The sequence below is a fragment of the Protopterus annectens genome, chromosome 4.part0 (genome assembly GCF_019279795.1).
Source record: "Protopterus annectens isolate FY-2018-M chromosome 4.part0, PAN1.0, whole genome shotgun sequence".
NCBI classification, from domain to species: Eukaryota; Metazoa; Chordata; order Ceratodontiformes; family Protopteridae; genus Protopterus; species Protopterus annectens.
The window spans coordinates 701,528,866-701,550,995 of NC_056733.1; the positions used below are offsets into that span (position 1 = coordinate 701,528,866).

Below are 22,130 nucleotides of genomic sequence, written 5' to 3' on the forward strand. Positions count from 1 at the left end.
ATAAGCAACCTCTACTTTTTGAATACCCAGCAGCAAGCTGAGTGAAACACTCCCTTTCAATGCTTTTAACATGAGAAATTGCTTACATAATTAAGCCATCAGAAATCTTTAAGTGATATTGTCATGGTCAGGGAACTTGGTTGATAGACAGCTAGGATATGAATCCCACCACTGCCAACCATTATAATGCTGGATATGTGAGAGTCAGGGGCTATAGGTTCATTAGGCGTGTACTAGGCTAATGGCCCTGGAGCCTTTACAAGCATAGCCCATAGAAGTGCTCTGGCATCGTGCAGCCTGACGTTAGTTCCCAGTGTCTCTATCAAGTAGAGCCACTGGAGTGATCCCTGGGGTGGCTTCATACTTCAGGGACTGCTTCCACTGTCCACAGATAGGTCTTATGGCTACCAGAGGGATGGTCTTTCAAGTCACGCCACTGGCATCCAACAGATTAAGGTAGAAAACATGCACAAAAATCTGAATCAGTAACCAACTGACCAAATAAATCCTTTTATGATACACCGGATCACCAACTGGCTCACAGACAGAACATAGAAGATCAAAATAGGGGAAGCGACCTCTGATGAGGAAGTCCTTCTGTATCATGTAGTTCATTAACAAAGGGATTGCTTCTAGGGCCAAGGATAACACTGCCCCCCCTTTACTCATCCCTAATAAGGCCAGTCACAGAGTATAGTACCCCCCTTTGGCATGTGTGTATCGAGGCGCACACAGCAGCTGCAAGGCCCACAGAGCTATCTATGAAAAGGATTCTAGGCTTAAAAAATTTGCCCTACATAGGCCACCTGAAAGCCCTGACACTATACTCAAATGGGTCTCTCCAATTAGCGACAAATAGTAGCAGCTTGAAAACCTACAATTTGGAACATCATCCTATTCTGAAATTATAAATAATAATGTTAATAATACAGAAATAAATAGCCAGTCTCGATATTTTAAAGTGAATAAATACAAAAGGACTTAGAAAATAAATTAGACAATACTGACAAATTAAATATGACAAATTAAACATTTCTGCTTATCTTGCTAGAAGCTCCATTGTGCCTGACAGAGCGCTTCTCAAACTATCTGGAAATATATAGCTAAGTATATTTTTTGCACTTCAGCTGTTCAGTGTTTAACAGCACTGCACTGCTTTTATTTATTTGCTTGACTGAATTATTTACTTATCTGTATCTGCATTTATATATTTGCTGACCTCTGGCTAAATTTTGTTTTTCTCCCACCCTTCCGACCAACTGCTGTTGCGTTCTTAAAGTTGGTGGCTTTTGCAGTTGCCTGCCCCTACTGTAAATTTGATCTGGGACACTCCTCCCAGTCCCACCCCTACTGTAAATTTGATCTGGGACACTCCTCCCAGTCCCATCTCATTAGCTTATTCTACCTAATACAGAGATCATTTGGGAAGGCCAAACCCTTAGTTCCTTAACCTTGAATTACCTTCTGTTCCTCCTCCGTCTCTTTCCACTTTACTTGTTCTTGGCTTTTCCCCGGTCAGGGGTCGCCACAGAGTGGAACTCCGATCCGCTAATGATTGGCAGTAGATTTTTTATGGGTGTTGAGGTGCCAGCTCAATGCCCAACCTTCAATGAAGGCATGCCCATTTTACGCAGGTCAAGAAAAAAAAAACACTATCTGCCTATATTTTACTGTATTTGTGTTTCCTCCTCCTACTCTGTTACTTTGTCATGCTTTTTCTGCTACTTGCTGCTGCTTGTTTTCTAAAGTGCTCAATTGCATCTTTTCTGTTGCATTTATTACTGCTCGTTTACAGCCTGTTTAAACTGTCATTCTAAGCCTCTTAGTTTTGGTTTAAGCACTTGGGCTTTGGGTCTACCCTTTAGCTCTCCCTGGCCTTTCTCCCTCAGATTCTGACAAATATGGATGGACAATTTCCTACAGTTTCTCCTGCCAGTCTGGTTGATATGGGCATCCTGAGACAGTCTAGCAAATGCCTCATGTACATGCATCTACTACCACCACCTTGGAACACAATTTATGAGAAATGCAATTACATTAGGAACCTACAGTCTATGCTCTCTCCCTCTCAAGCCAGTATACCTGGCACTGAGAAGGTTGTCAATACAATCACTACACCTCAAACACAACCCACACCTACACAACACACATGCACATATGCAGAGGTCCTCAACAAAAGCATACCCAAACAAAGGAGACCTCCGAGGCAAAAACTCATGCAATCTCCACAGCCCTACACACCACATACCATGTATAGCCCACACACCTGTGTCTCAGAGCCACTAAAGCTTAACCATAAACCTAACATAATAGTCATAAGAGAGTCCATTGTGAGACACAGATCCTTACATCAGGCTGGATAAGGAGAAAGTCATGGTTAGTTGAATGTCAGGGGACAGAGTCAGCCATATCACATACGCACTCAAGTCTCTCAACAGGTACTTTTATGACTCTGTCATAGTTTATGTTGGCATGAATGACTTGAGACATACCTCCCTGGACTACAAGAAGAGAGATATGATTGAGCTTGCTGAATATGTGTCCCAGGTAGGTATGTCCCTATCCTTAAGCAGCATTCTACCATCACCCAGAATGATGCCTCAATACAAACAGAAAATGATTGACTTTAACAATTGGTTTATTTTCTGGTGTCATTCCAGGGGGATCCAGTACCCCACAGCCTCAACAGACCACGATGCTTTGCCAGAGATGGCCTGCATTTTGTCTCACTTGACTTCAGGCTTCTGGCAAAAGCTCTTGCCTCCTCCATAGTGCTTTTTTTAGGAAAAGTGATCAGGTTAAAACTACCAACATAAAAATTTCATCAAAACACAAATTAAAGGTCATGCTGTTAAATGCTAGGAGTCTAAACATGAAACTGCACTCACTGCAAGCATTCTTAACCCTGGAAAATACCGACATCTGCGCAGTCACAAAAACCTGGTTCAAAGCTGCGTAGAGCACCCCAGTCTTATCAGATTACTCATCCATTCATACATTCAGACACCAAACTGTGGACAGTAAAGCCAAAGGGGGGTGGAGTTTCAATATATATTAAAGACATACACACCTCCAGATTGGTCAAACAGTAGTATGATGCACAAGAGACACTCCAGGTGCAGTTAACCATTGACAAGACCCCTTTTCAAATCATAGCTAGCTACCGGTCCCCAAATCTGACTCAAGATGCCCAATTTGCCTATCTGGACCTCTTTGAATTGATAAAGATTCAATCCTTTACCCTGATCCTGGGTGACTAACTACCCAAACAGACTGGAAGAACTACTCATGCCAGAACACAAATGCCCAGAGATTCCTCAATTTTGTCAATGCAAACGCCTTGGAACAGCTAGTAAATAGCCCCACAAGAAATGATAATATCTTGGACTTGGTATTAACCAACATGAGTAACCACTGCAGCATCCATACAGTATCATCCTCCCCTTGGTAAGATCCAACCATAAAGCGATCATTTTCAACCATAAAGCGATCATTTTCAAAGTCACCATCTCCCCTGACCCCCATCTAGTTAGGGTCAAACACAAAAACTTCACCAAAGCTGACTACAGCCTCCTGAAGGATGGTATAAACAGCATCACAGCCTACTCCCCCTCTGTAGGAACTGGCACCAATATCCAAAACTACACCAAAGCACTATACGAGCATTTATACAGATGCACAGAATCAGGAATACCAGACAGGACTAAAATCATCCTTCGCAAGGAAGAGTAAACCTTTCTGGTGGACATCTGCAATAAATAAAGTCTATAACTAGATAACAAATTGCTGTCCAGGAACAAGAAGGAGCTGGCCAATTGGAAGCAATCTCTCATAAGCCTGAACAAGCAAATAAGAGCACTACTGAAATCCTCCAAAGCAAACAGAGTCCAAACTGGCCACATCTACTAGAGCCAATCATGAGCCCTTCTTCACATATGTCCACATCCTCAAAGGAAGCACCCAGATCTGTTCACAACTAGTGGTCAATCAGGGACACCACATATACAAATGCCGTAGACATAGCAAACTTGCTGGCTGACAGATTCAGAAAAAACTTCACCCCTCTGTACACTCCATCAGTAAATCAGGACATCCCCAGTACCTGCCCTCTTCCCCTATATCTAGGGAACAGGTCATGGCAAAAAATACAGTCTCCATGGGACCAGATAACATCCCAGGCTGCATCCTACATGAACTCAGGCAGGAACCTGCAGCACCATTAGGCACCCTATTCAACCAAAGCCTGAGTACTGGCTTCATCCCAACTGAGTAGAGAACAGCCACTGTCATCCCTTTGCATAAAGGTAGAGCATCCACCGATCCGGGAAATTATACAACCATCAGCCTAATTAGCCTGATCTACAAGGCCATGGATTGGTTCATGGACCTCATTAACAAGAACATTTGTGACCTCCAAACACTCAATCCCTTACAGTTTGGCTTCATCAAGGGGAGGTCATGTCTGTTAAATTTGTTTGACTGCTTTCAGACAGTCACCAAAATTATGGACGAGGGGAAGATGGTGCACACCACCTACCCTGGCCTGGCCAAAACCTTCGACACTATACCCCCCACTCGGGCATAATAGATAAACTCTCTAAACTAGGCATCAATCTGTATGTTACCAGATGGGTAGCAAACTAGCTCACTGCTAGAACCCACCTAGTCAAAATAGGGGAAGCCACCTCAAGCAGTAGACCCGTACTGAGCAGCGTACCCCAGGGTTCGGTCTTGGGGCATCTGTTATTTGAGATATACTTTTCTGAGATGCAGGCCAAACCCAGTGGGCTATGGCTGACCAAGTTTACAGATGACTGCAAGCTGGGGGCTGTCATCAGTTCCCCTAGTGATGTGGGCATCCCCCAAGCGGGTCTCACCCAAACAAATGACTGGTGCCAGAAACATGGCCTCAAGCTGAATACTAAGAAATGCATCATCATCCTCTTTGGGGAGAGTGATCTCCCCACAAATTATCACATTAATAACAGCATCCTAAGCATGCAATCAGTCATGAGGGATTTGGGCACCCAGGTTGATAGCAACCTGACTTTTGACCACCATGTTACTTCCATTGTATGGAAAGCTTTCTACATGGCCCACCTTATAAGTAAGGACGATCTCCTTGTCCCTGGATGAGATATAACATCTCTGTATTCTTCCCTTATAAGGCCCATTATTGACTACAACCCCCCTTCCGGCATGTACCTCGCAAAGCACATGCAGCAGCTGGAGAGATCAGAGAGCCAGGAGGATCCAGAGCCTCAAACATCTACCACACACAGATAGGCTAAAAGCCCTGTCCCTCTACTCAGTTTCATACAGATTCCTCAGAGGTGACCTCTGTCTGGCATACAAGGCAACCTTGGATCCCACCTTGATGGGACTGCTGCATATCTGCAAGTCAAGCTGCACTTGAGTAACTCACATGCACAACCTCAACCTGGTCTGTGACATCAATAGGACTTGTTGGCAGGACAGATGTGTCCCACAGACTCCTCATCTGTGGAATAGACGCCCTCTCCATATCGAATACCTCATTATCCCTTTTTAAGCACAACCTGTAAAACTGGATGGGAAACAGAAAATACATCCCTGGGATTCCACCTGTATTCCTGCTGGACAGGGGCATCAGGTGCTGATTCATCTACAAGCAAATACACCATATAGGTTGTATAGGATAGAGAAGTACAGATAAGTCCCAGCAAATAAAAGGGGGATGGTGGGTGGGTAACCTGGACTGCAACAGTGAATACACGCTAACATCTACATTTATGGTAGGTACACAACTGTACTATGTTCATCGTGTTTCACTGTTGCAGTCATTACACTTGGGTTGAATCCCAAAGCTGAGGTTGGGTGGCTAGGGTGGCTAGGTCTAAATAGGATTAGGAGAGGCTATAAGGCCCTGCAGAACTGCAGTGGCAAAGCCTGCTCTGGATTTAGAGTAGAGAGGTAAGTGGTAGTGCTTGGTAAAAGTTTGCACTGAGCTCCAAGTTGCAGCCTCTAAAATGTCTTTGGTTGGTATTCCTCTGAGGAAGGCTGCTGAAGTGGCTGCTGCTCTGGTTGAGTGTGGCCCAATGTCCTTAGGCACTGATTTGCCATGCTGTGAATAGCAGAAATGAATGCAGTGGCCTATCCATTTTGAAATAGTCTGCTTTGAGATAGCCTTCCCTTGTGATCCTGCAGCATATGCTACTAAGAGTTGTTCAGTCTTTCTGAAAGCTTTAGTTCTGTCCAAGTAGAAGCGTAGCTGTCTGTGCATGTCCAAAGAATGCAGGAGTCTCTCACCCTTATTCTGTGGGTTTGGATAAAAGGTAGGCAAATGAATGGTTTGGTTAAGGGCCACACTGGACATTACCTTAGGCATAAATGTCGGGTTCATCCTCAGAGAAACCCTGTCTGGATGGAAAATGATAAAAGGTTCCACAGCCATGAGTGCCTGTAACTCTGAGACTCATCTTGCAGAGGTTATTGCTAGGAGCAGAGTTGTTTGGCTGTATTGGCTGGCTTAAAAGGCGGCAGTGTGAGTTTTTCCAAGACATAATTGAGGTCCCATGCAGGTATTGGTGCTCTTCTTGGAGGTCTTATGTTTTTGGCCCCTCTGAGGCACTGTCTTAGCAATGGATGTGAAAAAATTGGTGGTTCCATATTGTAATGAGCAGAAATGGCAGAGGCATGGATTTTAATTGATGAAAAGGATAGGCCTTTGTCCAACATCTCAGTCAGGTATTGTAAAATCTGAGGAATATTTGGTACAAATGTGTCAATTCATTGTGCCTGGTTCCAAGCACAGAATCTTTTCCATTTTTCTGAATAAGATTTTCTGGTACTGGGCCTCCTGGCCTCCAAAATAACATCCATCACTGCTTTAGAGAGAGGTGTGTTCTGAATGGCTACATTATATGCCATGCTGCCAGATTTAGGGTTCTGAGTTGGCTGTGCAGTATTTGATTGTTTTGTTGGGTCAGTAAATGAGGAATTAGAGGCAGTGTCCAGGCTGGGCCTTGAGACAAGCTCTTTAAGAATGGGTACCAGTGCTGGCGGGGCCAGTCTGGAGCAATCAGAATCATTTTTGGCTTCTCTTGTCTGACCTTTAGGAGTACCTTAGGGAGGAGAGGCAGAGGAGGAAAGGCATATACTGTTAGGGTTGTCCAGCTGAATGATAGAGCATCTACTTCCCATGCTTGCTTGTGATAAGTCCTTGTGCAGAATCTCTGTAGTTGGCAGTTGTGAGGGGAGGCAAATAGATCTATGTCTGGGCGTCCCCATTTCTTTATTATCATGCTGAAGACTTGTGGATCCAGTTTCCAATTGTGGGGATCCATGAGGTTTCTGCTTAGTTCGTCTGCCAGAGTATTTTTCTTTCCTGGCAGGAATTGTGCTTGCAGGTGTACTTGATAAGTCAATGCTGTGTCCCACAAAGTCATGGCTTGTCTGCAGAGGGGGTAGGAATGAGTGCCTCCCTGTTTGTTTATGTACCACGACTGTAGTATTGTCCATCCTTATCAGTAGTTGTCCTGGATGGAGTAGATCCTTGAAAGCTGTCAGGGCATTCTGAACAGCTAGCATCTCTTTTTGATTGATATGAAGATGCCTTTGGCTTGTGGCCCATGTGCCCTGAATACATTTTCCTGCCATGTGGACCCCCCAGGCATAATCTGAAGCATCCGTTGTTATTGACCGCCTGGCTGTGGGTAGGCTGAATGGCTGTCCCTTGTTGTGGTGACAGGCCTGTGCCCACCATCGAAACTCCTGTTGCAGGCAAGGAATGAGGGTAATTAATGTTTCTAGGCTGTGACAATGTTGAGTCCAAACACTTTTTAGATACCATTGTAGTTTCCTCATATGCAGTCTGGCATATGGAATTAGCAGAATGCAGGATGCCATGAAGCCCAAAACCTGCAGAATTTTTCTTGCAGATAACTGGGTCTTTGTTGCCAACATTTTGAAGTAAGAAGTCAGTTGCCTTTGTTTGTCTGGTGTGAGATAAGCCATTTGGGCAGTTGTATTTAAGCTTGCACCCAGGAATATTATCTCTTGAGAGGGTACTAGTTTTGATTTCTTTTCATTTACTGTGTACCCTAGGCAAATTAGTAATCTTTTTATGAATGCCAGATGCTTTGGTAGAATGTCCTTGTTCTCTGCTTGAATAAAACAATCGTCCAAGTAAGGATATATTTGAATTCCTCTTTGTCTGCAAAATGCAATTACTGGTGCCAGGCATTTTGTGAAGACCCTGGGTGCAGTAGATAAGCCAAAGGGCAGTGCAGAGAATCGGTAGTGCATTGAGCCAGCTATGAATCTGAGGTGTCTTCTGCAAGATTGTCTGATTGGAATATGCAGGTATGCCTCTTTTAGGTCCAAAGTTACAAGCCAAGCCTTCTTGCCCAGCATGGGCAGAAGCTGCTGCAGAGTCAATGTTATGAATTTTGGAACGTCCAGAAATGTATTTAGAATAGACAGGTCCAGTATTGGTCTCCAGGCTTTGTTTTTTCTGGGTACCAAGAAAAGTCTTGAGTAAAATCCTTGTCCCTGCTCTTGCTGTGGTACTTGCTTAATGGCCCTCATGTCCATGAGGGATGAAACTTGTTTTTGTGCCTCTGCCCGTTGAATGTGTGGCAGGTCTGGCATACCTTTTGCCCTTGGCAGGGTGTGAAAGTGGAACCTGTAGCCTTGGGACACTATATTCAAGACCTATTTATCCTGGGTGATCATGTGCCAGTTTTGAGAAAGAAGTGCTAGTTTTCCCCCTAGGGGGGGCTGTCAAAAGATAAGAGCTTGGTGCTGGCAGAGGGAAGTCATTGGGACTGTTTCCAGTACGGCTGTGATTTGTCTTCTCCGCTTTTGGAGGTAGAAGTGCCCCACTGTTTAGGCCTGTATGAGCCCTGGGGCTGGGATCTGCCTCTGTGGCATCTGTATCTGCCTCTTTGAGGCCTGTCTGACACTGGAAAGGACCAATTCTTTGTAGGCCAGTTCCTGCTAAATCTGGGTGGCTGTACCTGTAAGAAATCCTTTACTGTTTGCATAGATTTTCTTTGTCCTCCGTTTTCTTCAACACCTCCTCTGCTTTAACACCAGAAAAGGTATCATGCTGTAATGGAGCATCTAATAATTTTGCTTTAACATGATCAGGCAGATTCTGTTCCTTTAACCAAGCATGCCTCCTAATGACAGAGCCCGTAACTGCAGCCCTGCAAGAGGCCTCCAGAGAATCAAAACCACATTGCAATGTATGCTTTCCCACTTGTTCAGTTGCATGCAATAAATCCTGTATTTCCTTATTTTCTGCACAATTAGAATTTGACAGCATTTTCTGTTTTAGCAGTGACATTAAGTATTGCTGATATTTAAGCATATAAAATTGACAATTTAAAGCCCTCACAGCCAGAGTAGCAGAAGTGTAAACCTTTTTTCCCCATCTGTCTAGTGCCCTTGAATCTCTATCAGAGGGGAAAGGGTTTTTTGCAGTAGAAGCCTTGACCCCTTTGGGACCCAGAGAAATAGTTTCTGGGTCAGCAGCAGGGTTTTTATAAACAAATTTATGTGAATCTGGAACCCTGTAGTATCTGTCTGGTTTAACAGGGGCAGGAGGTAAAGAGTCAGGAGAAAGGCCAGACTCTGAAAATACATCATCTACAATGTCTAACACAGGAGGAATAGCCAAAGGCCTGTGCTGAGGGAGTAAAAGAAAATCTCTAAGCCTTTTCTTAGATTCTGAGTAGTCTTGGCTCTCTCAGTGGAAGTGCTCCCTCATGGTATGCAGGGTTTCCCCAAAAGAATAATCCTCAGGCGGAATAGCCAAAGGCCTGTGCTGAGGGAGTAAAAGAAAATCTCTAAGCCTTTTCTTAGATTCTGAGTAGTCTTGGCTCTCTCAGTGGAAGTGCTCCCTCATGGTATGCAGGGTTTCCCCAAAAGAATAATCCTCAGGCGGTGAGGCTGAAGGGATAGATTCTTCAGCATCAGAATCCTCGTAAGGAGGAATAGAGAATTCCTGTTCAGAAGAGGAGTCAGAGGAAATGGAAACCTGATCTGAAGATTCATATTCTGTCTCTGGCCTAGGCCTCTTGTCAGGAGGGGGATGGGAATCCCTGATCAAGGTAATTAGGTCTTCAGCCATTTTGAGCATCTGTTTTTTAGGCATGGTAGTCTGTCCAGGAGAATGCTGTACTTGTTTCTTTTGTCTTTAGAACTGCTTTAGTCTTTGCTTTGGAAGCAGGTCTGAAAACACAATCAGAAGCCGATGCCTGCTCAGCGGCTCTGGACCCATCTGAAGGAATAGTTTCCGAGTGTCCAATACCTTGAGTATCCAGAGGCCTAGCTGGTTCCAAGTGGGAGTCATCAGCGGCCTGTGGCTCTGAGGTAGCAGGCACCAGGGGCTGCGAATGTGCCTCACTGAGAACCGGCCAACCAGCAACTGGCTTAGCGGAAGCCTCGCCGTCGGTTTTGGACCTCGGATGCCTGTCCTTTTCTTTTTCCTTGCACTTTTTCCTTGCACTTTTTATAAACTCCAGTCATCAGCTGTTCCGACAGCATTATATAATTGAATCTTCGGCCAAAGTAATGAAAGGCAAAATTGTACCAATGCTTAATAGTGCGTTGGTTAAATCTAGCACAAAACCAACAGCTAGCAATGTTGTGATCAGGGCCTAGACAAGGAATACAGTAAGAATGAAAATCCTTATGAGGTATTTGCTTCCCACAAGAAATACAATTGTTAACTTTTTCTGACATCGGACTGGAGCAAAAAGAAGTTTCCCCAACGGGGTACTTAGCTTTAATGAAGACTTCGGATCTGAAATTCATTTTTGAAAATCTCAGGAGTCAGATGACCGGCACTTGCGAACTGCTTTTGCTTCGGGCACCACGCGGCAAGAAAGACTAAAGAAAATGGTGTCAGCTGCATCTTTTATACCCCTGGCGCACTGACGTCAGGGAAGAGGCGACAGCAACTGATGCCGGACCTAGACTTTGGAATTCAGGCCAACTGCGGGTAGCCTGCCAGCAGGATAACCCAAGTGTAATGACTGCAACAGTGAAACACGATGAACACCAGAAAAATAACTACTTGCTAAAATAGAATACTTAAAAAAAAAAAAAAAAAAAGAAAATTCTCACTGATGCTAACTAACTAATCTGGTTGCCTCTACGTTATTGAGATATATGAAGCCTTGACTACTACATTACTAGCAAACTATAAATGATTGTAGAACAGCACCTTATATAGATGTTAACCTACCATGATCTTGCAACAGGACTGTCCACACTTACCTGCTTCAGCTCAGAATATATTCTTCCCAGAGGAACCACTGATAACTAACTCAGTATTTTTTTTCACACACAGAAAACCATCTGGAAGTAAACACAGCATTTCACATCTTTGTTACAGTAGGCACATGACCTTTTTATAACTAGAGTTTCCTGACTGCTCCATTTACAGCTTTCCTGCAACTGCAGGCAAGCAATGTGCAAGTCAAAAATATGCCTTGCATTTCAACACATTTACTGCATTTTCCAACAGAACAGACATCCATACATTCTCTATTACATAAGAGAACAAATACAACTAATCTGTTAAGCCATCTTGTAAAGGCAGTTTCACAGTGCAGTTTCAGTTGCAGGCATTACAAAGCTTAAAGGAACACTACGGGCAAATGATGAAAAAACATATTTTTTTGTCTAGTCATGAATTTCTGCACCTCTCAAAGCTGCTTGCCACAAAATAAGTATTCTTTCCTAATCTCATACTTTTTTTTATCTCTGTCTGCCCTCATTGGGGGGGGGGGGGCAGACATCCTTATGAAAGTTTAAATCTGTTCCAAAATGCAGTATGGCAGCCCCGAATGTGAGAAAACGTAGTCCTACCATTTGTTGTCAGATTAGGCTTCCATTCACTTAACAGGAAACCTGAAAAAAATGCCAAGTTTAAGAGTCTGCAGATAAAGTCATTGACTGGTCTGCACAGAGTTTTACAAATGCTGTTGCCACTACTGCATTACATATTCTCTGAAAAAAAAGCTTACAAAAGTGCCACCAAATTACTGAAATAAAAAGACTTTTTACAAAGAGCACTTTTGTTAGTTGCAGTTCCTGACCAAGTTACTCCTCTCATTCCCCCTCCTTCAATGAGCCACAATCTCACATTTCCAGCTTACTTAGTCAACTGTGTATGACAAAGAAATCACAGCCTGGTGCGCCACTAGAAATCTTCCTTCATATGTTTTACTCCTGACGTTTGACTAGCACAGTGGTCTGCAACCTTCAATATCAAAAGAGCCATTCTGGGGGGCGGAGCCTGAATGGCTAACTGAAAACAGCAGTTTTTTAGAGCTCCATATAACTAGTTAAATAAGACAGGAAAAAATATTTTTTTCTTCAAAGTATAAAATCTTACAGGTTAAGGACTAATTTACATAATTAGAAACTTTGGTGAAGTTTTAAAAATAATTTCCTGTCAAAAAGCTTGGAGATACATTCACTAGTTAAAATGAGCAACTCGAAGAATTCTCACCAGGATGCTGCCTTAAAGAAGGAACTACAACAGATGACATCTACCCCGCAGGAGTTGTCTTTGAGGATGGATGATTTTAAAGAGAACCTAGAAAATCTTAAAACAAGCAGTCAAAAATAGGCTGACACCCACAAGGAAATGCTACAACACCAGACAAGGATAACAGGAATATAGGTTTCATTAAATGACTTGGAAAGCAGAATTAAGGAAGAGGAAACACAGAAAGAACTGCTTCTTAAGCAAAACACTTGGTTGGTTAATAAAGTAAATGACTTGGAAATAGGGAGAGGAGAAAGAACATCAGGATTTTAGGACTACCTGAAAACACAGAAGGTGATGATATTTCCTTTTTATCAAGCTGGATCCCGGACTTTTTAAATGTAAAAGAAGGACTTTCCTTTGGCATTGAAAGGGCGCACAGAGCTCGTGGGATACCTGCCACTAACTCAAATTTTCTTCTAAGGTCAATAATTATCAAATTTCTTTCATACTTGGACAAGGAACTGATTTTAAGATCTGCTTGGAGGAAGGCACCTCTAAAATATAAACAGAGCCTGATAAGATTTGATAACGACTACTCATCTAGAATAATGGAACAAAGGAAAAAAGTGTGGCCAATGATAACATTTCTGAAACAAAATAACATTAAGGCACATCTTGCATATCCAGCTAAGATAAAAATATTGTATGCCAATGAGAAGAGGACATTTAATGACTTAGAGGAAGCCTCTTCATTTATTAAAAATAATAATTTGATTTCTTTATCAGAAGATATGGACTGGATGTCACCTTCTCTCAAGAGAACAAAAGAAACAAATGTCTGGACAGATGTCAAAAAGAAGAAGCAAAAGACTGATACTGTTACAGCCAAATCTCTCAAAGCATCTACTATGATATGGATTGTTTTAACATTACTTTAAAGGACCAATTTTACTGCTTGGAATTTTAAAACAAAGGTAACTAACTACTGGAATCTTTATCTATATTTTTTGAAAAAAGATGACACGTGAGAGTTTTCACATTACCTCAGGTATGTAAAACAGGGTACTTTTCTTTCACAGAAGGAGGGTTATATAGCACATAAAATATTTACATTGTTAATCAACATACGTAGTATGTGCGTTTTCTCTTTAATTTTTTTCTCTCGTCTCTCTTTCTCATTTGTTTTTAACTGCATCTGGTCTCCCTTTCCAAATACTATACTAATATAGTCTGTATATATTTAATAACTCACTACCTACACATAAATAATAGCCTAAAATAATCTAGTTATAAGGTAGACCAACTGGAAAAATTAACTTAATTATTACAATAGTTATTAGATTAATGATAGATATGCGTATTGGGTTTGGTGACATGCTTGTGATTAACTCTGAAATGTTCGTTTATGTACATATATCCTTTGAATTATTCCCTTTTGGTATTAACTAATATATAACAAAGAAAGGAGGGAAAAATGTACTGCTGGTTAAGAGAAGTGAAGCTTTCTTTACATTCTATTTGCCTCATGAATTATTTTGTTGCCATAGTAACAGTAAAACAATTGCAGCAGTTTCTAAGGGCACTGTGAACCTGCGAAGTGCATTTAGCCTCATAGATAACCAATAACAAGAAAAAATAATGTTTAGTTATTAAAATGAAATGCAATCTAAGCAAGGTAAAATAAATACATAATAGGACAATTTGTAAATTTTATGATTTATCCACATGTGATTTATACACATTCCTGGAAATAATGTCCCCAAACAACATGTACACTTTAATATAGCTGCTTGATTAAAAAGTATTACTTAGTTTAACATGCTGACTTCACATGCTGTCTGTACTGTAAAAGTTACATTTTATGTTACTTGAAACTGACAGTCTCTAGAACACACAAAGATACATATTACTTTTTGCAACATTATCTTTGCAGTTCCCTCACACTCTGTACTAACACACTTGGCAACTGATGGCTATTCATTTAAAATATCAGTTTAAATATTAAATGTGTCCTTGAAATGCAACTGACATTTTGACAAAATATAATCTGAAGTAAAAAACGAATGAGTTGAAAGAAGTGAAGTAATGCATAGATTTCGAAGACAGTTCTCGATACTACAGTACAAGTAGAAATGTATACACATAAGAATTGAAATTATGTCCTTCGTGGTTCACTGTTGCAGTCATCACTGTAGGGTTCTTCCTGCCAGCAGCAGCCCCCGATCGTCCAGAATCCCAAAGTCTGGATCGGGCGCCAGCTGAGGTCGCATTTATCCTGACGTCAATGCGCCGGAAGGTATAAAGACCTCAGCTGACGCCATTTCCCCAGTCTTTCTTGCCGCGCGGTGCCCTTTGCAGTTCACTGATGCTGGTCAGCCTGTTCCTGTTTGTTTTTGGATCTAATCCCAGGATTTTCATTTTTTACAGATAAGTGCCCCGTTGGGGGGTATTTTTCTTGCTCCAGTCAGATATCAGAAAAAGTTAATTGTATTTCTTGTGGGAAGCAAATACCTCATAGGGATTTTCACTCTTACTGTATTCCCTTGCCTGGGTCCTGACCACGATGTTGCTAATTGTGTGTTTTGTGCTAGATTTAATCAGCGTACTATTAGGCGTAAATATAACTTTGCCTTTTACTATTTTGGTAAAAGGTTTAATTATAACATGTCTTCAGATTCTTTTCCGGCTTCTGGGGTGTGTAAGAGGCGCAGGAATGCAGACAGGCCTCCGAGGTCCACAGCAAAGGATGTTATTCAGTTATTACCAGTTGCTGGTTCGACGGTAGTCAGTGAGGTGCCTTTGCAGCCCCTGTCATCCGCCTCTTTTGAACCCATTACCTGTACCAACTCCGGTGTGGAGCTGATGGGGTCTTCAGAATTGCCAGGGACTGGACCTTCGGATACTGCTCCCTCAGTTGGGTCTGGAGCCGGTAGGCAGGTTATCGGCTTCTGAGGGAGTTCTCAGGCCTTCACAGCTTCCTGTAAATGTGGATTCAGGTTTACATGCTAAGTCAAAGTCTAAGGCTCCAGCTAAAGTGAAGTGGCTAGCACAGGCACCTTTTGATCAGGGTCCTAGGCCTCAGAGGCAGATGCTTAGGATGGCTTAAGATCTCTTGAATATGATCAGGGGTACTCATCCCCCTCCTGACAAGAAGCCTAGATTACAGTCCGATTATGATTCTTCAGACCAAATTTCTGTTTCTTCTGCTTCTTCCCTTGAGCAGGATTATTCTTTTCCTCTTTATGAGGATTCTGATGCTGAAGATTCCTTTCCTTCCGCCTCTCCTCCTGAGGATTATTCTTTTGGTGAAACTTTGCATGATATGAGGGTGCATTTTCACTGGGAAGGGCAGGAATTCTCTGAATCCAAGAAAAGGCTTAAGGATTTTCTTCTTCTCCCACAGCATAAGCCTCTGGCTATTCCCCCTGTATTGGACATTGTTGATGATGTTTTTTCAGAAGCTTCTCTCTCTCCTGATTCTTTTCCCCCTACTCCGGCCAAACCGGATAGGTATTGTAGGGTTCCAGATTCTCATAAATTTCTTTTTAAAACTCTTTCCGCCTGATCCGGAAACAATTTCTCAGGGTCCTAAGGGTGTTAAAGTGGTCTCTGCTAAAAATCCTATTCCCTTTGACTGAGAGTCCAGGGCTTTGGAGAGATGGGATAAAAAGGTTTATACTTCTGCTACATTGTCTATTAGGGCTTTGAACTGTCAATTTCATATGCTGAAGTGTCAACAATACCTTTTGTCTGTATTTCAACAAAAGATGTCAGCTGTGTCTATTGGTGTGGATAATCAGGAGTTACAGGATTTATTGCATGCTATTGAACAATTGGGTAAACATTGTGGTTTTGATTCTTTGGAAGCTTCTTGTAGGGCTGCAACAACTGGTGCTGTTATTAGAAGACATGCTTGGTTAACAGATCAAAGCTTGCCGGATCAAATTAAAGCCAAATGTCTGGATGCCCCTTTGCAGCACGATGTTCTGTTTGGGTCCAAAGCTGAAGAGGTATTGAAGAAAATGGAAGACAAAGCCAAATCTATGCAGACGGTTAGTGCAACCTCCTAGATTTAGCAGACACTGGCCAACTAAACCTTGGTCCTTTCCAGGCTCGGACAGGTCTCAGAGAGGCAGATTCAGGCATTCCAGAGATAGGGGGCAGTCACAGTCCCATTTTAGGAATAGGCAGTGGAGTGCCCCCTCTCCCAAGGGAGGTGAAGATAAGTCTCAAACCTACCGAAAACAGTCTTTATGACTCTCCCTTTCTGGTTCCAGGGGCTCCCCTCCTGGAAGCTCCTTTGGGGGGAAGGATTTCTCTTTTTTATCAAAATTGGAGTCACATAACCCGGGACAAATGGGTTCTGGACATAAGTCTCAAGAGGTTACAGATTTCAATTCCACACTATGCCAAAACCGAACGGTTGGCCAGACCTGCCAAACCATCAGAGGGCAGAGGCACAACGGCAGGTTCAGTACCTCCTGGCTATGAGGGCCATAGAATTGGTACCAAATTTAGAAATAGGGCAGTTTTTATTCCAGACTTTTCCTGGTTCCCAGGAAGGAAAATTTGTGGAGACCAATCCTGGACCTCTCTGTACTAAACACCTTCCAAGGTGTACCAAAATTCAAGATGCTCACTCTGCAGCAGCTGCTGCCTATGTTGGGCAAGAATGCTTGGATGGTGACTTTGGACTTAAAAGAAGCTTACCTGCATATTCCTATAAGGCAAGAGTGCAGAAGGTACCAGCGTTTCAAAGCGGGCTCGAAACATTACAAGTTCTCTGTGCTGCCCTTTGGCTTATCTACTGCACCCAGGGTCTTTATGAAGTGCCTGGCACCAGTAATGGCGTGTTGCAGACAGACGGGGGATTCAAATTTACCCTTATCTGGACGACTGTCTTCTTCAAGCGGACGATAAAGACACTCTACTTCGGCATCTAGCTTTTGTGCAGCATCTTCTTCTGTGCCTCGGTTTCACAGTGAATAAACAAATCTGGTACCCACACAACAGATTACTTTCCTGGGTGCTCTTCTGAGTACTTCAACCCAGATGGCTTCCTTGACACCAGAAAAAAAAGTGCAACTGGCTTCTTTTTTCCGACACCTGGCTTCAATGAACCAGCTGACTGCAAGAAAAATTCTGCAGGCTTTGGGTTACATGGCTTCCTACATTCTGCTAATACCATATGCAAGGCTGCACATGAGGAAACTGCAGTGGTACCTCAAGAGTGTCTGGTCTCAGCATTATCACAGTTTGGAAACAGTGGTCACGATTTTGCCTTGTCTCCAGCAAGAGTTTCTTTGGTGGGCCGAAGCCTGTCTACAGAACAAGGGGAAGCCTTTTTGTCCTTTGCCAACCAACCAAGTTCTGACAACGGATGCTTCAGATTATGCCTGGGGAGCCCACATGCACGGGAGATATCTTCAGGGTGTTTGGACGAAGGAACAAACGCACCTGCACATAAATTTGAAGGAGATGCTAGCTGTACAGAATGTCCCGATAGCCTTCAGGGACCTTCTTCTACCAGGACAATTGTTGATATGGACAGACAACACTACAGTGATGTGGTACATCAACAAGCAGGGGGGCTCTCACTCTTACCCCCTGTGCAGATTAGCCATGAATCTCTGGTACACTGCTCTGACCTGCAGTATCGGCTTACAGGCGCAATTCCTGCCAGGGAAAGACAATACTCTGGCAGATGCATTGAGCAGATGCATTTCAGATCCACACGAATGGATGTTGGATGTTTGGATATTCAGGATGATTATAAAGGCTTGGGGATGTCCGGACATAGATCTCTTTGCATCCCCTCAGAATCATCAACTTCCAACATTCTGCACAAGGACCTACCACAAACTAGCATGTAAAGTGGATGCCCTCTCATTCAGTTGGAAACACCTCTCAGTATATGCTTTTCCTCCCTTTCCTCTTCTACCTCGGGTACTTCTGAAGATAAAACAGGACAAACCGCACTTGATTCTATTGTCTCCCAATTGGCCTAGGCAATTCTGGTATTCCACTCTGATGACCTTAGTTCAGGAGCCTCCCTGGATTCTGCCTCAAATCCCTCATCTACTGTCTCAACGGGACGGCCGGATACTGCACAGTCATGTCAAGACTCTGCATCTAGCTGCTTGGCAGATCCAGGGTCTGTAAACACCTCTGCCCTTTCCAAACAGGTATTGGATGTAATCCTTGAAGCTAGATGGCCCAGCACTAGAAAATCTTATGCGGGGAAATGGAAAAGATTTTGCCCCTGGAGTCATGTCCAGGGTGGTGATTCTTCTGTTCCGAACATTCCTCTGATTTTACAGTATTTGACAGAATTATGTCAATCTTTTTCATCTATTAAGCTTCATGCTTCTGCTATTTCTGCACATTACGATACGGATCCTCCAATTTTTTTCTCATCCATTACTTAAACAATTTCTTAGAGGGGCTAAGAATATTCGGCCCCCTATAAGGTCTCCTGTTCCCACTTAGGATCTTAACTATGTTTTGGAGAAATTAACTTTGTCTCCTTTTGAATTTGCAGCTTCCACAGATTTAAAATTTTTGTCTTGGAAAACTGCTTTTCTTTTAGCTATTACCTCTGCTAGAAGAATTTTGGAATTGCAAGCGCTCATGGCTATGGAACCCTTCCTTATTTTTCATCAGGACAGGGTATCTCTATGGACTAATCCCACATTTATGCCCAAGGTGGTTTCGGCAGTGGCTTTGAATCAGTCTATTCATTTGCCTACCTTTTATCCTAATCCTCAAAGTGAGGAAGAAAGTCTTTTGCACTCTCTAGACGTGCACAGACAGCTTCGTATTTACTTGGACAGGACCAAGATATTCCAGAAATCTGATCAGTTGTTTGTCGCTTATGCTCCTACTGTTCAGGGGAAAGCAATCACTAAGCAAACTATTTCCAAGTGGATTGCCTATTGCATCAAGTTCTGTTACTCTTATCATGGCAATCCGGTTCCTGTTAATGTTAGGACTCATTCTACCTGGGCTACTGCTACTTCAGCGGCTTTTCTTTGTGGGGGTCCTACCAATGATATTTTGGAAGCTGCTACTTGGAGTTCTGTACATACTTTTTCTAAGCATTACAACCTCCCTCTAAATCCAGGGCAGGTTTTGCTTCTGTGGTTTTGCAAGGTTTTGTGACCGCTTCCTCTGTTTCTCCTCCAGCCACCAGCCACCCTTTCTTAGCTTTGGGACTCAACCCTACAGTGATGACTGCAACAGTGAACCACGAAGGACATAGTACAGTTGTGTACTCTTACCATAAATGTAGATGTTCAAGTGTGTTCACTGTTGCAGTCTGGGTTACACTCCCTCCTATCCCCTCTTTTGTTTTTTCCTTGAGGTCTGTTATGAGGTATTTTGGCTGCTGAGGTTTTGGGCATGGTTTCTTTTTTAGCCTTTTCTTTCTGGGCATCTGACTTCTGGGGAAATGGCATCAGCTGAGGTCTTTATACCTTCCAGCACATTGACAACAGGATAAATGTGATCTCAGCTGGCGCCCGATCCAGACTTTGGGATTCTGGCCGATCGGGGGCTGCTGCTGGCAGGAAGAACCCTACAGTGATGACTGCAACAGTGAACACACTTGAACATCTACATTTATGGTAAGAGTACACAACTGTACTTTTTAGTCTTCCAGTTATAATAGCTTACGGTCAACATTTTGCTATATCAGAAAGATTAAAGAGCTAGGAAATTACTATTATATTTCTTTATAATGTTTATTAGACAGATGTTAGACTCTGCTTTGTTTAATGAATTATGACTACTCATGTTTATGAGGAAAAGTGGACTCAAATAGACGTTATTACAATAGTTATTAGATTGATGGTGGACACTTATGCTTAATGGGTTACGGGACATGTCAGTGACTAACTCTGAAATGTTTCGTATATATACATACTGCCAGTTGAATTATTTCCTTCAGTATTAACAAAATATATACAAAGAGGGAAAATGTACTGTTGCTTGTGGGAAGTGAAGCTTTTTTTTTACATGCTACTAGCCTCGTGAGCTAAGCAATAACCCACGCCTGGGTGTGGGTAATGCTGGATTTACCCATGGTTGGTGTGGTTTGGATACGAGGGTGGAGACTGAGTGGCCAAACAAAGACAATCGTGGGTAAATCTAGCATTACCCACACCCAGAAGTGGGTTATTGCTATTATACAATGACATTATTTAAGACAAAAAATACTTACTTTTCTTAAATAATGGCATTGTCTAATGCCTCCATGCTGCCCTTCTGCAGCTGTCTGGTATTCTGTGGCAGTTCTGATGTACTGCACATGCGTATGCTTACGCAGTACATCAGAGCTGTGGGTGGAAGCAATGGAGAAAGCAAAATCTCTGTTGCTTTTTACAAAGTGCCTCGCTATGTTAAAGGAGTTTAACATAGCAAGACAGTTTCTAAAAAGCAACGGAGATCTTGCATTCTCCGTTGCTGTAAAAAAAAAAAAAACCTTTTTCCATTAGTGCAAGTCTGATTTACAACGTGCACGCTGACCAATCAGCATGCACATTTTGGAATATTAATGGGGGGTCATTGTATAATTCAGTTTTTTTAACACTCAGTGATTAGGAACCGCTATATTTGAATAGTCATGGCAACAGAAAACTACTGCGGCAGTTTCTATGGGCATTGTGAATCTGTGAAGCGCATTTTAGTCAAGCAGATAACAAATAACAAAAAAGTAATGTTGTTTAGCTATTAAATGGAATTATAACCTAAGGAAGGGTAAATTAGATAACTTAATAGGACAACTTGTATATACTTCCACATTGGATTACACACTCCTGGAAACTTAACTGAAATGTCCCCAAATTGCCTGTGAACTTAAATGAAACTGCACGATTAATAAACATAACTTAGTTTAACAACCTGAATCCATAAGCTATCTGCTCTTTAAATGCTACATTGTATATGCCATTCGCAAACGACAGTCTCTAGAGCACACAAAAAGATACATATTACTTTGTGCAACATGTTATATCTGCACTAACCATACACACTATACTAACTTGGCAACTGATAAGTTATTCACCTGAAATATCAGTCTAAATATTAATTGTGCCCTTGAAATATTGTTGCTGTTTTGACAAAATATAATCTGAACTGAAAAAGGAATAATTTGAAGAAGTGAAGTATTGTACAGACTTCAAAGACAGCTACTGACACTACAGAATAAGCAGAATTGTATACATGCAAGGAAAAGTTGAAATGCTCTACTATACTACTTAAAATAGCTTATTGTTAACATTTTGCTTCATCAGAAAATTTAAAGAGCTAGAAATTACTTTTAATTTGTCTTTATAATATCTACTAGAGTGATGTTAGTCACTTATTTGTTTAATGGATTACGAGTCACGTCCATGACGAACTACTGAATGTTATTTCTGTTTACCTATGTTTGCTGATTTACTTTCATTAATACTGATTTAAAAAAAAGGGGAACCTCTGTTTTTGGTTAAAGGAGAAGAGGCTTTAGAGTTTTCTAATGCCCCGAGAAACCTCTAAGATGCTCTAACACTATTTGATTAATACTTAAGGCAAGTCTTGACCACCACTTGGGTACCTACACATTCATCCTAGACCTGATATGATCACCCATTCTGGAAGC

General features: G+C 42.2%; 1 protein-coding gene across 1 annotated transcript in view; it reads right to left on the reverse strand.

Annotated features, from left to right (window-relative positions):
- Positions 1 to 22,130, reverse strand: part of LOC122799543 (glutathione S-transferase theta-1-like) — a 183,324-nt gene that overhangs the window by 46,064 nt on the left and 115,130 nt on the right. The window lies entirely within an intron of this gene.